This window comes from Rhinolophus sinicus, linkage group LG05, assembly GCF_036562045.2.
Source record: "Rhinolophus sinicus isolate RSC01 linkage group LG05, ASM3656204v1, whole genome shotgun sequence".
Lineage (NCBI taxonomy): Eukaryota > Metazoa > Chordata > Mammalia > Chiroptera > Rhinolophidae > Rhinolophus > Rhinolophus sinicus.
Window position 1 is genome coordinate 82,158,132 of NC_133755.1, and position 17,773 is coordinate 82,175,904.

Below are 17,773 nucleotides of genomic sequence, written 5' to 3' on the forward strand. Positions count from 1 at the left end.
TTTCCTGTTCTGGGCACCCAGCTGGGCAGATGACAAGCGGTCAGGTTTAGATACCTCATCCAATGATGGCATTTCTTATACATTACAGAAGAAAAGGCTTTTTAAAAACAGCTACTTTGCATGACACTGCATAATTATCACCAGTTAAATTACTACCAAAAGAAAAAAACACATCACAGAACCATCCAAAGAAACATGGAAAAATACTATCCACTTTGGTTTACAAAGAAAAATTCATAGAAACTAAGAAAACACTTTTCTGTAGCTTTTTCAGATTCTTCCTGAAAAACAGTGGTCTCTAAAGAGCGAAAAGCGGCAACATCCCAAATTCTGTATTTCAAGCTTCCCAAAGATCAAGCTCTCCCTCCCTTCAGAGTAAGGCAAATACATTTAAGTCCACACTATTAAGATATACTAAAAAAAATCAAAAATTTGCTTCATTCACCATAAAATCCTTCATGACAATAATTTGGTAAGTTCCATTTTAAAATAAGCAATATCCTTACAAGAGACTGCCAACTAATAAAGAAGGAACAACAGAATTAGAAATATCACCTTTTTGTAACCACTTATGTAATAAACGACTCAGGAAAGGATGGTTAATGGATACTGAAAAATATCAGGAAAAATATTGCTGGGGGAAAAAGGACATTCTCACAGTCTCTCACAGATTACTTATTAATTACAAAAGAGAAAAAGAGGTGGACATTATGTTAACCAAATACTCAAATTCAGTATGGGATAAACTAACAGCATATGCCTCCTGATGTGTGCTACAATGGAACACAGAATTATCTATGTATTATTTCACACAGACCACATATTGTATGATTCCATCTATGTAAAAAAAAAAAAAAAAAAAAGTTTAACCTGAATCTAATTGTGAGGAAACAATCAGACTAATCAACAATATAGGACACTCTAAAGAACAACTGGCCTGGACTCAAAAAATGTCAATGTCATAAAATATTCAAATGACACAGGTGAGGGAGCTGTGCTAGATTCAAGACAACTAAAGAGACATGACAACCAAATGTCACATGAGATGCTTGAGAAGATGCTGGGTTTGGGGAGGGAAAAGTTATAAAGGGCATTCTGGGAACAAATAGAAAATCTAAATATGGGCTGTCTATTGGACAATACTATTGTTTACATGCTAAACTCCTGGGGGGGGCGGTGACAATGACACTGCATTTATGTAGGACACCCTTTGCTGAAGAGCTAAGGGGTGAAATGTCCTGATATCTGCAACTCATCTCAGATTCAGGGAAAAATGTATAAATTCCACAGAGAGAACTCTCATACATTGCTGGTGGCAATGTAAAATGGTAGTTACTTTAGAAAAGAGTTTGGCAGTTTAAACATAAACATAAATGTACCACACAAAACAGCAACCCATTCCTAGGTATCTACCCAAAAGAAATTAAAACGAACATGCACACAAGGTCTTGCAAAAGAATGTTCATAGTACTTTTATTCATAATAGCCAAAAAATAGAAACAACCCAAGACCCATCAACTGGTAAATGGATACACAAAATGTAAAAAAGACATACAATGGAATACTGCTAAGCAATAAAAATGAACAAAACACTGATACATGTTAAAACATGGATGCGCCTCATAAACATTATTCTAAATGAAAGAAGCCAGATACAGAAGACCACATGTTGTATGATTCCATTGAAATAAAAGGAGGAGAAGGGGCAACAATTTAGAGGCAGAAAAAACATTAGTGGTTGCTTGAGGCTGGGGGTGAGAATGGGGATTAATCTTCAAAAAAGAGATCTTACTGGAGTGATGAAAGTACACAACCTGAGGGTAGGGATGGTTGCTCAGCTCTGTAAACTGACTAAAAACCATTCAATTATCCATTTAAAATGGGTTAATTTATGATATGTAAATTATACTTCAACAAAGGTGCTTTAAAAATAAACCAAAAGTGGTAAAATGGCACTTACACAAGCATCCACTGTACTAGTCTTTCAACTCTTCTACAGTTTTGAAATTCTTCAAAATAAAAAATTGGGGGACAGATTAGAATGAACTCTGCAAAACACGCTCATCCCAAAATTAAGCGGTTCTAGTTGCAGATTACCTAAAGGTTAAGGACGTAGCACAACTCTGATAGATTTAGGATAAAATAAAAGAGGAGCACCTAAAGGCCAATTTTTATCCACAGACATGATTAACAATTTTTTCCTAGGTATTATTTTTTTCCTAATTACATAAGTAATCCATATTCATTGTAGAAAATTTAGGAATTAAGAGTAAAAAAGAAAACAAAGAGTAAAAAAGAATTAAAGTATAAAAAAGAAAATAAAAACCAACAATAACCTCATCAGCCAGAGACAACCATTTATAATTTGTTCTTTATCAGTCAGATAAAAGCAGATCCATTTTGGCAAAAGAAAGGTATGTATACATAACATTATCACAACTTGATCAATTATTCAACTGGCATACTGAAATTCTATATCATAGCCAAACAATCACATAAGTCATAGTATGAATACAAAGGCAGAATAAAAAATTTTAGACGGAAATCCAATGCCTTCTTTTAGCTTCCAATTAAATACTGCGTGCACTGGCCTCAGCTCTCTCCCAAAACCCGCCTAAAATGGTTCTATTGGCTGAATGTCTGTGTCCCTCCAAAATTCGTATGTTGAAATCGTAACTGCCCCCCAAGGTATTGAGAGGTGGGGCCTTTGTGGTGCTTAGGTCATGAGTGTGGAACCCTCATCAGTGGGATTAGTGTCCTTAGAAAAGACACCCGAGAGGGTTCCCGCGACCCTTCCACCACGTGGGGTTACGGAGATAAGTAGGCCACCTAGGAACCAGGAATCGGGCCCTCACCAGACATCAAATTAGCTGGCACCTTGATTTTGGACTTCCCAGCCTCCAGATCTGTGAGAAATAAACTTCCGTCGTTTATAAGCCACACGGTCTATGGTATTTTTGTTACAGCAGCCCAAATGGACTAAAACAAATGGAAAAAAATTCAAAAATTCACAAGGACAAAGTGAACAAGTGAGGAGGAAATATTTGGGGAGTTGGGAAGTAGACAGACAAGTGATAAACGACTTAGCCAACCCGAGCAAGCTCAGTCCTCCTTAACCAGCAGCGGGAACATGTACAGAAATAACCCATTTAAAATGGGGATCCCCCAAAAGGTTCAGGAATTAACTGCACCAGGTACCCTTCAAGTGAAGGTGAAGATATGGATAAAAACAGGAGAGGGTATGCATTTGCCTAAACCCCACAGTCAGCCCTCGGCCAGATCCCCTAATATAGTCTAAAAATTGCAGAGCCTGGTGACTGCCCCACCCTGGAGGAAATGGGTGGGGCTGTTAAAACCTCAGTTAACAGACCTACAGTCAGGCTCCCAGCTTCCAATCCACTTTTTGTGTCCACTCTTAAAATAGGAGTGTAGGTGGCAAACAACTACCATATATTTAAGGTAAAGCATCTAATATGAAAGAAAAAGACTGTAGCAAGCAAACAAAATGCTATTTGAAGAAAGCAACACTGAAGAGATCTCCCAGAAAACAGAGCAAAAATTTTGTCAAAAGGTAAAGAGAGAAAAAACAGAGGATCAGACGAGAAGGTCCAGTATCTTAAAAATAAGAGCTTTAAGAAAAGTGAATAGAGGAAATGAAGGGGAGTAAATCAAAGGATTAATTCAAGAAATTTTCCAAAAACAAGAGGACAGTTTCCAGACTAAAAGGGGCTCCCCAAAGCTGAGCACAATGCATGAAAATAAAATGCATTTCCATCAAATTTAAGGACACTGGGGACACCACCAAGTTACCAAAAGCTTCCAGACAGGGAAAAAAAACAGCATTTATTCAAGGAACAAAGAATCAGAACAGCATCACATTTCAACATTTCCACTTAAAACAAAAAGAAGGAGACAAAGGTGCAGTGCTTCAAAATTCTGGGGGGAAAAAATATTTCCAACTTTAAAACTGCTACCTAACCAAACCTGGGATATCAACTAACCATTAGAGTAAATACAGTTTCAGAATACAAGTCTCAAATTTTATCTCCTCTGCACAGTCAGGAAGTTTTAAAAAGTGGGGTCCAGAAAACAGGAGTTCCAACAAAGAGGGGGAGAGTGTGAGCTGTGTGTCCAGGGTGTGAGCTGTGCAGCAGACCTAGAGCATAACCAGCCCAGATCAGAGTAGGGCAAACGCTCTGGAAGAGTCTTCTTCACAGAAATGATGGACGCTGAGATGACACCTGAAGTGTCTGAACCTATTAAGAGATTCATAACTGGCAAGAAGTTTGAGGATAACTTAGTTAAGAAATGTGTAAGAGACTAAGAAAACCAAATACCAAGACAATTATTATCCTGGGGCCAGCAAAAGATTGGGCAGAAAAGGAAAATGAATCCAAGTACACTAATGGCTCAATATATTTTTAATAAACATTTAAATAGTTAAAACAACATAAACACTGAAAACTGACTTAACCAAATTATAAATAATTAAAACAGGAGAATGGAAGATGGGTGAGTGAAACCAGCATGTGCCAGGCACAGCTCTAAATCTTTATATATGCATTTGATACATGATAAAGAGAGCACTATCAAATCATTGGGAAATGTGCATTTCCCAATAAATGATGGAAAAACTGACTCCTCATCTGGAAAACAAGTTAGATACCAACCTCCAACCACACTGCCAAATAAATGTGTTCTATAAGACTTATGCGTAAATTATATAATCATAATTTACATAGGTGAATACAAAATTTACAAAAACAGAGATGAATAATTATGTAACAATTAGGTGGGGAAGGATTTCTACACGTGAAATCAAAAGCAGAAATCAAAACGAAAAAGATTGCTGGATTTAACTTACAAAAAAATTCACCAAAAAAGTGCCACCTAGTTAAAAATATTATACACCAAGTTAAAAGACAAGCTGATGGAAAGGCAAGCATTTAATAAGAAGCTAATTTCCTTAATATGCAAACAGCGTACCAATAAAAAAAAGAGTAAGAATCCAACAGGAGTAGAAAGGAAAACAGACAAATAAGTCACAGAAAAATACAAATGGCTTCGATAAAGCTGGGGGAAAAATACAAATGGCCAACAAAGATACGGAAAGAAGTCCAACTTCATTCATAATTAAAGCAATACAAATTAACATGAATATATTTTTAACCCATCAGACCAGCAACAACATAAAAACATAGATCATTCTTGCGGTGATAATAATACAGCAAAACAAGCACTCTTACACACTGATAGTAAAAACGAAAATTGGTACAGTACTTTTCGAGTTTGATATTACCTATCAAAATTTAAACTGCCCATACACCCAGCCCCAGCAATTTCACTTCTAGGACTGTCTAAAGACACCTACCTGTACCAGAGTAGCTTTATAAAAGCAAATACCTAGAAATTGTCCCTCAACAAGGAAGTGGTTACATAAAATATGGTCAGCTACAACAGAATACTGTGCATCCATAAAAATAAAAAAAGAGAGAGAGAGAGAGAGGTCCATAGCACATTGTGAGGTTGAAAAAGCTAACCTGAGAACAGTATGTATAGTATAATTCTGTGTGTGTGTGTGTGTGTGTGTGTGTGTGTGTGTGTGTTTTAAAGTATGGGGTATAGGATACAACCTCTACAGATCATGCTCTCCCAGTTAGAAAAAGTCTTGACAAGTGAAGTGAATGATGGATGATTGTGGCCTGACCTAAAGTCCATTCTGAAACACACAGCAAGATCTGTTTGAAAGCATTGCGGAGGGGAGGCCCACGGCAAGGCCTAACGCTGAAGACTTAAGGACACCAACCAGGGACTCCTTTCAGGACTTTTAACTACCTGTACAGAAAACAGTTCTTTTTCAGAAAAACTGTAGGAGGGACTTAAATTTACATGGAGAGTGGAAGAATACAGTGATAACCTCTAATTAGCACACGAGGACAAAGGTGCAGAACGTCTCTGAAATCAGAACAGAATAACGGCCACTTCAGGAGATGGGGATGAGGGAGAGAAACACAGGGATTCAGGTACTATCTCAACTTTTCACAAGAAACATGTATTATTTTTATGATTATATGTCCAAATAAAACTTTAAGAAATTAAAACACAAGTAAGAAACTGGAAAAATATGTGCAAAATATAACTTGTCCATAAGTTTTAAAACTGACAGAGATGCCAGAAAACAAGGACATTTTCTGGTATTAAAACTACGCAGAATGACATCCAGAAAGGTACACAGGAGACTTATGGCGGTTACAGCCTCTGGCAACAGGCAGGAAGTCTAGAATAGGAAAAATACTTACCTACTTTTCATTGAAAAATCTTTGGTACTGTTTGAATCATTATTTTTTTAAGGACAATGATTTTTAAATGTATGCAGACTGTTATTCAGCAGTGAAACAGAATGAATTTCTACGTATGATCCAGGCTGCAACATAGATGCACCGGGAAAACATGCTGCTGCGGGGAGGGAGCCACATACTGGATGTTTACATTGATATGAAATATTCAGAAAAGGCAAATCCTCAGAGATAGAAACCAGAATGGTGGTTGCCTGGGGCTGGTGGTGAATGTGGGGACTGACCACAAACAGGCATGAGGGATCTTACTAGTGTGATACAAATGTTCTAAAACGGGTTTGTGATGAAGGTTGTACAAATCCATAAGTTTATAAAAATCTCTGAATCGGACACTTAAAATAGGTGAATTTTATGATACGTAAATCATACCTCTGACATTTTAAAAGACAAAACAAGTAGTCACCACATAGCTGGAATTTTCTTCTGGTGGGAAAAAGTGCAAAATATTGATGACTATGACATCAAGATGATGGGGAAATCAAGATGATGGGGTTCATTATACTTTTTTTCCCAAAATAAAAAAAAAATATAAGTCCATAAAAAATAGCCAACAAACACACCCACAAAACATAAGACTTCACCAGCCATCAAGGAAATGCAAAGTAAAACAGGTAACACATTTTATCTGTGTCAGATAAATCTACCCAGCAAAAATTTTAAATTATAATTCCCATAAAGCAGGTTTTCTATGCCTAACTGTTAACATTATTACTTGGTACATCCTTCATGGAAACAACCTGGCAATGTTTATCAAGAACCTTCAAAAAGGCAGACCTTTGACCTGGCAACCAAGAAAGAGAGAGGAAAATAATTAGGCAAGTGAGCAGATATATAATCATGAAGAACAAAAATCAATAAATGTCTGCTTAAATAGTTACAAAGGAGCAGCCGGCCTGATGGGTCAGTTGGTTAGGGCAGGAGCTTTTAACAAAGTTGCCGGTTCAATTCCCACATGGGATGGTGGGCTGCGCCCCCTGCAACTAAAGATTGAAAACAGGGACTGACGTGGAGCTGAGCTGCAGCGTCCACAACTAGATCGAAGGACAACGACTTGACTTGGAACTGATGGGTGCTGAAAAAACACACTGTTCCCCAACATTCACCAATTAAAAAAAAGTTACAGAACACACTCAGGTAATGAAATTATTAACAGCCATAAAAACAGACATGGAAAGGTATCTATAATGTTTAGTGAAAAGTAGGCTATAAAGCAGTATGTATTATATGATTATATTTTAACTTAAAATATATAATAACATGCATATACATATCTATATATGCACATGTATGAACACAAACTGATAGCCACTGCTTTGAGGAGCATTTACAAGTGGCTCTTCTGCCTTCCTTCGATATTTCTGAATATGCTGTTTTTTATATTCAGTATTATTACTTTTACAGTGAAAGGGAAAAAACATATTTCCATTTTCCAAAAAGGCAAAGCTCCCTATGGAAAAATGGACAGAGGCCACATTGAGTCAATTTGTATGGGAAATACAACGGTCATTTAGTGTGTAAAAGTACTCATTAGAAATGACAAAATACAAATTAAAACAAGATCACATTTTTACCTATCAAACTAAAACAATTTTTTAAATTATGATATGCTGCACTGATGATGAATTAAAGAAACAGTCACTCATACAGTAATGGCAGTCATAAAAATTAGTCCACCTTTATAGAGGAGACACTTTGGCAGAGTGAATCTAATTCTAGAACTAAATCCTAAAGAAATAATTAATGATGCAAGCAAAGATTTAGCTACAAGGGTGTTCAGTACTGGATTTATATTAACAAAAAATTGAAAACAACCTAGATATCCAACAAAAAGGGATTATTAAATTACTCTATATCCGTGTAATAGAATACTGTGAAGCCTTTAAAAGTAAAAGTGTAGAATCGTATTTATTAAGAATGAAAAAATGGTCATAAGAGATTGTTAAGTGAAAACAGACTACAAATAGTGCCTGTACTGATTGAAGAGTGTCCCCCAAGATTCATGCCCAGCCCAAACCTCAAAACATGCCCTTATTTAGAAAGAGTCTTTACAGATGTAATTAGTTAGGATGAGGTCAGGCTGGGCTAGGTTGGGCTCTAAACCCAACTGACTGGTGTCCTAAGGAGGAGGAGATTTGGAGACACACACAAGGACGAGGGCCATGTGACTACTGAGGCACAAATCATGAAGCCAAGGAACACCAAGAAATGCCAGGAGCCATCAGAGGCGAGGAGATCAGGAAGGATTCTTCCCTAGAACCTTCAGAGGGAGCATGGCCCTGCTGAGGCCTTGATTTGGGATTTCTGGCTTCCAGAACTGTAAGAATAAATTTGTCTCAAGCCACCCAGTTGGTGGTACTGTTATGGCAGCCCCAGGAACCAGGGCGGGAAGCACAGCAATGAGGAGCACAGTGCTGGTCCCAGACTGCTTCCATTTCAATCCTACTTCTACCACTGATTACCCATGTGACTTTAGGTGAGTTATTTAACTTTGCTGAGCCTCTTCCTTTCCTGCAAAGTAAGGATAATAGCATTTACTTCCTAGAATTATTGTGAACATTAAATTATATATTAAATGTAATCATTTAAAACATTACCTGGAATATAGTAAATATGCCACTTCTGCAAAGCAAACACAGGTATACACACACACTATAGTATTACAAAGATATAGATCAAAAGGTTAAAATTGTTTCTCTCTGGGACCACTGAGTATGGCTTATTTTTGTTTTCTTTTTGCTTATTGGTACTTGTTAACTTAACTATTTTATTGTGACAGTTTTATTATGACATAAATCTTATTGCAGGTATTTTTAAAAACTGTAAAAGGCAGTCATTCCCAGTTATAGTTGTATGCAAAGTCCATTCATCAGCAGTAATTTCCACTCTTTCAAAGCCTGTTATCAAAGTATTTAAAAAAATTGAAAAGCAAAATTTACTTTAGCAAATAAATGCTGACCAGAAAGCACTCTAGAAGGACATCGTGTATCATTCAATCAATCATTAGTAGGCTGTTGCTCCATAATAGGCTGTGAATCACTGACCTCAAATCAAGCATAGTAACTCAAGTGTGAACCCTCAGAAACACGTATAGGCCCAGGGATGAAACATGGTAAGAAAACACAACCATCCATTTTTTAAAATGAGTCTTTTAAGACCCAGTACATAATAAATTCAGTGGGGCTGAATTCCATGTTTGGAATAAACTGCTCCCCCTCCCAAGACATAATAACTTTGGCAAATCATTAGAAAACCACTTAAAAATTAATTACCCTTCCAACAAGTGAAAAATGTATTGGTTTCATCTGCACAAGGTGATTTAAAAAGAGTTAAATCTCTTCAGTGAGTTTGTCTTGTTGCATTTTGGGTCCATAAAAAGTTCGACTTATGAAATGTGTTCCTGACAATATCTGGTAAGTAAATTCAGGTGAGCTCATTACTACGTGGATAGTTTACTTAACACATTTTGCTCTTAACACAGCAAAACAAAGTTTTAATACTTATATGTAATTACTAGATGACAGCTTGTTGCTTAATGCAGTGAAGGAATTCTACTTTATTTGAAGAGACCAAAGTCCACCACTGCACTGATAATTTAAAAAACATCTATCTGATCAGTCTATCAAACTACTTTGACAACTAAACTCCATTCCCACCGAAGCCGAAAGGAGGTACAAGGGCCACGGTACCCACCACTCTGAATAGGAAAAACAACCAGTCAAACTGCAATACCATTGTTATTTTTAAAATTTATATGTATAATTTTATATATACAGATACACATGTATAGAAAAATTATTTCTGTGTGTAGAATTCTATAGGCATAGGAATTTTCTGAAAGGTACAGACAAAATATCTGGAAAGGAGAGAGGACTTTTGCTTGGCACTTTTATTCCAGATGCTACAAATTAGTGACCCAAGGACCACAACCTCTTACCTACACATGTGCTTTATTTGACACACACAGTGCTTTAAAAATTTTGAATTACCGTGTTTACCTGAAAATAAGACCTAGCCGGACAGTCATCTCTCATGCATCTTTTGGAGCAAAAATTAATATAAGACCTGGTCTTATTTTACTATAAGACCCGGTCTTATATAATATTATAAAGACCGGGTCTTATATTAATTTTTGCTCCAAAAGACGCATGAGAGATGATTGTACGGCTGGGTCTTATTTTCAGGTAAACACAGTAATTGCCAAAATTTGAAAATCAGGACATTTCCCATAAAAATCCAAATTTCTGGCTTCTCTTGGGAAAAAATAAAATCTAAAAGCATTGGACCCCCACTCAAGCATGGCAACATTTGACCTAAGGCAAGAATCAGGCATCCTCTTTATGAAAGTCAAGTGCTTTCCAGCTCACACACACTTCAATTGTTCATGTTCCCACGGGCACCTATAGGCATTTTAGTTTGCAACCTCTGCTTAGAACCTTCTAAACTACTACTTGAACTTACTATGTGCTTATGTTACTCTTTAAAGTTTTTCCTCAATGAAACACACTGGCAAAGATCCAAGAGAACTTTAGAGAGCTTACACAAGCTATTCTCCATTCACATCTCAATAACTAAATAGTACCTAATTTTTCTGAATAATAAATTCTCTCATAAAGTGAATGACAAAAGAATATTCAGTACAAGGACATGCCTGGAAAGGTAGGTATATAAGGGCCAATCTTTAGAAGGCTCAAACTGCTTCCAGAAACAATATTCTTGTTGTTACTTAAATTTTAATTTGCTTTCAAATCATTTAGGAACAATGAGCAATATTTAAATCTCATGCTCAAATTAAACCTACAAACAAAAAGAGCCTGAAAGGGAGCTTAGTTTATAGGACTTTGTTCCTTCTAACAGCACCAGAGATCAACATTTCCATAAAAATGAAGCCTGTACTCCCATCCACCTTCACGCATAACTTCAACAAGTATTTACTTTATATATACCCAAAGCACAGCATCAGGCGCTCAGGGAGAAACTAAAGCTGTTATGGGGCACTGTCCTCTCCAGGCTGTGTATCATGTATGATGAATGTTACTTAAAAGGCAAGAGTAGAGTTCAGAAAAGACAGCATTATTAAAACAATGATCAGTATCCTAATTTAAAAAAAAAAAAGGATTTCATGAAGCATAAAGAGAGGAAAGAACAGCATTCTAAGCAGAAGAAAAAAGTTTGAAATTGGGAAAGCAAAACTATGTGTGGGAAATGAGCAGCAGACCATTTTGAACGGGGCTGTCTAGCAGAAAGACACGCCAGAAAGGTAGCGGCAGGTAAGCTGGAACCAATCTTTGCCCTGAATGTCAAGCCAAAGCTCTCTGCTCTTTATCTGGTACACGCACTGGTAAAGGTTCCTGAAAACAGAAGGGCCCAGATCCAGGCTGTGATTTAGAAAGACTGGTCTGGTAATGGTATGGCCACAAAATGGCCTGGAAGGAAGCAAGCCAGGTGTAGAAAACCATCTTGGAGACACTCCTACGCTACTCTGTTCGAATGGTAACATAATCTACAAACTAAAGTGGTGGCAGGAGGAACGGAAAAAAGAACCAGTTGGGAGGTACACTGCAGAGTGGAAATGAATTGGGTTTGGCAAATGATCTGGGGTGTCCAGGAAAGAGGGCGTTGGAAATAACTCAGTTCAAGCCTAATGTCTGGGAGACCATTGGGACTATAAACACCAGGAAAACTGGTTGGGGGTGGGGAAAAGGACAAACTAACCTTTTGAACACATTTAGTTTTGGGTGCCTAATGGAACACGGTAAGTTATTCCCCATCAGAAAATCTTGCACACTTTTCTGGACCAATTTTTAGTGATAGCCAAAGACAATAAAGTATAAGAAGCCAGTCTTAGAGCATAATGATCAAAATTAAGCTCCACAGAATGAAGCTGGACTCCTACCTCACACCATAGATAAAAATTAACTCACATGGATCAATGACCTAAATACAAGAACTAAAACCATAAAACTCTTAGGAAAAAACAGAGGTAAATCTTCATGACCTTAGGTTGGCAATGGATTATTAGACATGACACCAAAAGCACAAGCAAAACCAAACAAAAAATCAGATAAATTGGACCTCATCAAAATTAAAAACATTGTGCATCAAAGGACATTATCAAGAAAACGAAAGGACACCTACAGAATGGGAGAAAATATCTGCAAATCACACATCTGATGAAAGTCTCGTATTATCCAGAATATATAGAGAACTCTTCCTACTGAACAATAAAAAGAGAATCTAATTAAAAACAGGCAAAGGACTTGAACAGACATTTCTCCAAAGATATACAAATGGCCAACAAGCATGTGAAAAGACATTCAATATCACTGATAATTTGAGAAATGCAAATCAAATTCATAATGAGGTACCATTTCATACCCATTAGAATGATTTTAAAAAGGGCACGATTTAAAAAAGGAAAATAAGTGTTGGTAAGGGTGTGGAGAAATTCCCCCTTGTACATTATTAGGGGGGATGTAAAATGATTCAGCCACTGTGGAAAACACTTTAGTGTTTCCTCAAAACTTCAACATAAAATTACCATACGACCCAACAATTCAACTGCTAGGTATACATCCGAAAGAACTGAAAGCAGGGACTCAAACAAATACATGCACACACGTGTGCACAGCAGCACTATACACAATAGGCAAAAAGGTTTGGAAATGACTCCAAGTCCACCAACAAATGAATGGACAAATTGTGGTACAATCATACACTGGAATACTGTTCACCAATAAAAAGGAATGAATTATTGATACATGCTATACAACATGGATAGAGCTTGAAAGAAGCCAGACACAAAAGGAAAATGTTACGTGCTTCCATTAGTTCCATTTATATGAAATATCCTGATTAGGTACATCTATAGAGAAAACATTCAGATTGGTGGTTGCAGGGGCTTGGGTGGGTGGGTGGGGGAATGGGGAGTAACTGCTTAATGGGTGCCGTTTCCTTTTGGGGTGATGAAAAATATTTTGGCTAGACAGAGGTGGTAATTGCACAATATTTTGCCACTGAATTGTTCACTTTTACCATGGTCTAATTTTACGCCAATTTCACCTCAATTCTTTACAAATCAACAATATTCCAAACCAAAAATAAAAATCACCCCGATGTCTCGTCACTCCTAATCCCATTAACCACTTTCAAGCCAAGCCAGTTTTCTCGACGGCCCTGCTCCACCTGCTCCTTCGTAGTTTCACTCAGGAAGCACTACATTCTACCTATAACACACTGTTTTTCCATCAATTCAAAACTCCCAACCATTTCAAAACTTCTAAGAAGGCAATCTGCCCATAACAGGCACTCAATCTTTCAATCACTGGTTCTGTTCGATTCAGTCCATTCCTACCTATTCAGAAATTTTACTCATTTAATTCAGTATTAACACATGACTATTTCCTCCTGAAACTGGTCTGATCATTTCAGGCGTGCTCTTTTCCCATTACAGAGCAAACGGTGATGGGACTGTGTTCTGCTTTTGTATTACACTGCCTGCTAGGGGTGTATCCAAATACATTTGTTTAAATACTGTCTGGTTGATAGTTTTTGCTATTATGTGCTGGACACATTGTTTTTTGCGGGGAGAGTGGGAAGATGGCAGGTGGTAAAGAAACCACCTCCACTGGCCCTACCTGTAATGGAGATTGGTTCTGACTCGATCTCTGATCAGAAATGCAAGTCCCAATGCAATAGGACAGTAGAAAGACTCCCTGCAGGACAACAATGTACTTTTCCACTGTGTTCTTTTAAAACTAAAATTAATCTGTGTGCTCTATTTGTAAACTATTTTGTATTATACCCAGAGTCCCAACTTGCGTGTGCTTCTCAAAAAAGACCAAAAAAAGTGGGAAAGAAGAATGTCCAAAACAAAAACTCCCAACATTCTTAAAAATGCAATAGACAGCACAACACTGTCATCGAGTGTCACACACCCCTTCCCTACCCTCTTCCTAACACCGCTGCTTGGCACACATTTTTAAAGGAAACCAGTATTACAATCAAGTGTTATCTGTCATAAAGAGACTTTTCCTAGCTTCATACATAGAACCTTGAGAGTGAATCGGAAACTCATGTGGCAGGTCCTGAGAAATGGACTAAGACCAGGCAGGGGAGGCACTATGAGATCAGATAAGAGGTACAAGTGATTTTCACATCTAGATTGATTTCAACCCCATTGTGTAGTGGTGATACCTTGATTTTTTCCAGTAGGGTGCCTCTGACAACGCTGACATAGTCAATAGGACGTTGTTTTACAAAAATATTTTTCCCATCCATGATGGGCACCCTCATGCTGTGTTCCAAAACATACACACTGCTTCCCGAAGATACCTGCAGGCAGCCTAGGCTGTTGCAACACCAAAACTACAAAGCCCTCGTAGCCTACTGACGTCGTCTATATGCTAGTGAAAGGTATTTGACTTATACCTATACTGAGAAATAAGCCCGGTACTAACTCCTAAGTTAGGGTCCTCGAAAAATCTAGAAGAAGTATTTGCCTCTTGTCATAAATACTAAAGAACTCACCTTAAAAAAATAAGAGACAAATGACTTTGAAGGCCAGAAATGTAAAGTTTTATGGAACACTGAACTGTACTTAAAAATTGGTTAAAATGGTAAATTTTGTTATGTTTATTTTACCACAATATTTTAAAAATCATATGTAAGCTCTACTTTTGAATCCTGTTTGTTTCCCCTGAAAATATATATGCCTATTAGACTACATTAAAGGGTGAGAAGCCATTAAATTGAATGTGTTTAAATTTTAAGTGGTTGAAATTTTCAGTGACTTGAACAAAAGTTTTCTGACCTCTTAAGGATGGTGTTTATTAGATATTCTCCATCTGGACAAGCAAATGAAAAAAAGCTTAAATAGTAGTAAGAGAGACAGTTTTGACATAATTCTAACTAGAAAAGTAAACACTGTAATAAGGTATCATGCAAATCTCTGCCCTCGAGGACCTAAGAATAAGCTATCTTGGAAGGGTTATAGTCAATTCTGCAAGAAAAACTGGAAAGAACTACAGAATCTCAAACCTGCTTCCAGTTTTAGAATTCCAGGTTCTATATTCACAGCCCAATAGTGTCTCTGTAAGACATTCCATCTACAGAAAGTTATACTAATCCACAAGTCATTTCAGTTTGGCTTTGGATATTGGATTCCTTCACCATACCATTTATTCATTTTACATACTCACTTCGGAACTGAAAATTGACTACTTTTGTCAGGGACAATTTCACCTGTCTCTAGCAGCGTGGCTGCCAGCTTAAGTAGAAACACTATAAAAATGCTTAAACTGAAATAATACTTGGTTCTAAATTAAACAAATAACGAAGTATCTACATAATGCATACCCAACCTAAGACTAAGAAAAAAAAATCTGTTTACAGGACAGAAAATATATAAGGCTGTAACATTCAATTTAATCAGTTTTTCAACAGCTTCTTAGAAAGTTGTTTGTTACCAACAACAAAAAAATTCTTACTTTTGAAAACAAAAACATAGTCTTTCCAACTCATTTTAGAAGACTCATAACCTTCATTTTAAAACAATGATTTTCAATTTACCCCATTATTTTTTAACAGTCATCAGGCAACTGAATGGTGGTTATTTATTACAACCCAAAGCAGACACTTGTGAAGTCACAGGAAGGTTAATCATCTTAAATTCAACAGGTTAAACACAGGATTTGAGAGACATTTTGCAAACCTGTATTAGGCTCTCAATAGGTTCCAAAGTTAGACATCAAATGACACTTAAAAACAATACATTTCTAGACTCTAGAGAATTACTTAACACACAAATATTTTGATCTAGTATGCATACATGCATGTATCTGTTTTAACTAGATTTTATTAACTATGATGGGTATTTGTTTAAAACAAAAATCGAACAAGACAAATATAGCCAGGTCAACATAGGAATCAAAATACAATACTGAATTATGGAGCTAACTGCTTTCATTAGAAAAGAATAACAAGGTTTACTGCTTTCATTTCACAAATTATTTTTCATTTTATAATCAAAGAAAACAAAGAATGCAACTTCTAGAGCCAAAAAATAAGGCAACGTAGCTTAAAGCTGAGTGATCACTTAATCGCCTGGATTCCTAAGAAGCTATTGACTTTTCACTGCTTTAAAACCAGAACACAGTTTTTAATGGCACTCTCCTTTGTTCAGAAATGTATCATACCTTGTTTTATAGAGATAACATCTCATCAAAGTATTTGCTACGCTGTGTCTTTGAGCTTAATAATTTTTTTTATTAAAAAATTCAAGTACAATTTTTATAACGCAACTATTTTATTTTTTTCTTATCCACATTGGGCCTCAACTTTCACAATACCTAAAAACACTCTTAGGTGTTAAACACACACACCTCAAGCATATAAAATTCATTACACTGGATCAGTAGCCATAATCATTGTACTAACAGATACTGACTAAAGAACTAAAAACGTATTAGGGCAGGGTTTGAAATGGTACAACTCACAAAGGGGTGGGGACAAATAATGATCCTCCCCTACCAAACTGGCAGTGACAATATGCCAAGTTTCCTATGCTGAACTAGTGTAAACAAGGAAGAAAAAGAGCTGGGGGTGGGAAAAAAGGCAGGCCAGAGAACAACCCGCCTCAAGAGATAGCTTTATTTCTAAGTTTCACCAGTGTAATACCTCTTAATGTTTTCAATATCCCCTGCCACTCGCTACATAAACACCATAGGTTGGTATTCAGAAAATTATTGTAAGTTGTAGTCCCTGCCTGACACCATCCTGGGCATGAAAGATATACGTTGGGATCACAAATGCTTCTTTAATTCTAAAGACCATCTCCTTCATTCAATGCCTCAAAGAGTTTTCTAAACATCTAGAAATTCAGCCTCTCTCTTGCCATAACAATCAACTTTAAAGATAAAATAATAGGACCCAGCAATGATGCTGCACGGAACAAAATGCACACATCCCCTTTGGTGGGGCCGCGGCTACAGGGCTTCATTAGTGAAATGAGCATCATTCAGGACAGGGCTAGATGAGAACGGGATAAAGACCAGGCTTACAGACTCTTCCTGGCACTGCCTGAGGCATTCAGTAGACATGAACTAAAGGGGAGGCTGGTTGTACAAGTGATGCCAAGAGAAACAAGATTCCACATGTCAGGGGACTGAACACCCAACAAAGAGCAAAGGGCACTCATCCCATGGCTTTCTGGCCAAAGACAGTTGAGTTCCTTTACCTGAAATCCTTTCAATGGAAGTCTGATCGTTTTCACTTTATCACTCACCCTGAGTGAAGACAACAACCTCTCCTCAAGGAACAAGGGGAAGCCTTGCTTATCAAAAATAGCAAGTGCTACATCCGAAGCCGACAAACACTCCTTTAGTCTAAGTGCCATGGTCTTCTGCCACAATTCAGTCTCT

The 17,773-nt window shown here is 37.1% G+C and overlaps 1 protein-coding gene across 3 annotated transcripts in view; it reads right to left on the minus strand.

The window, feature by feature from the left end:
- The window catches only part of ILRUN (inflammation and lipid regulator with UBA-like and NBR1-like domains), an 82,711-nt gene that overhangs the window by 63,629 nt on the left and 1,309 nt on the right, over positions 1-17,773 (minus strand). The gene's annotated exons all lie outside the window — the stretch shown is intronic.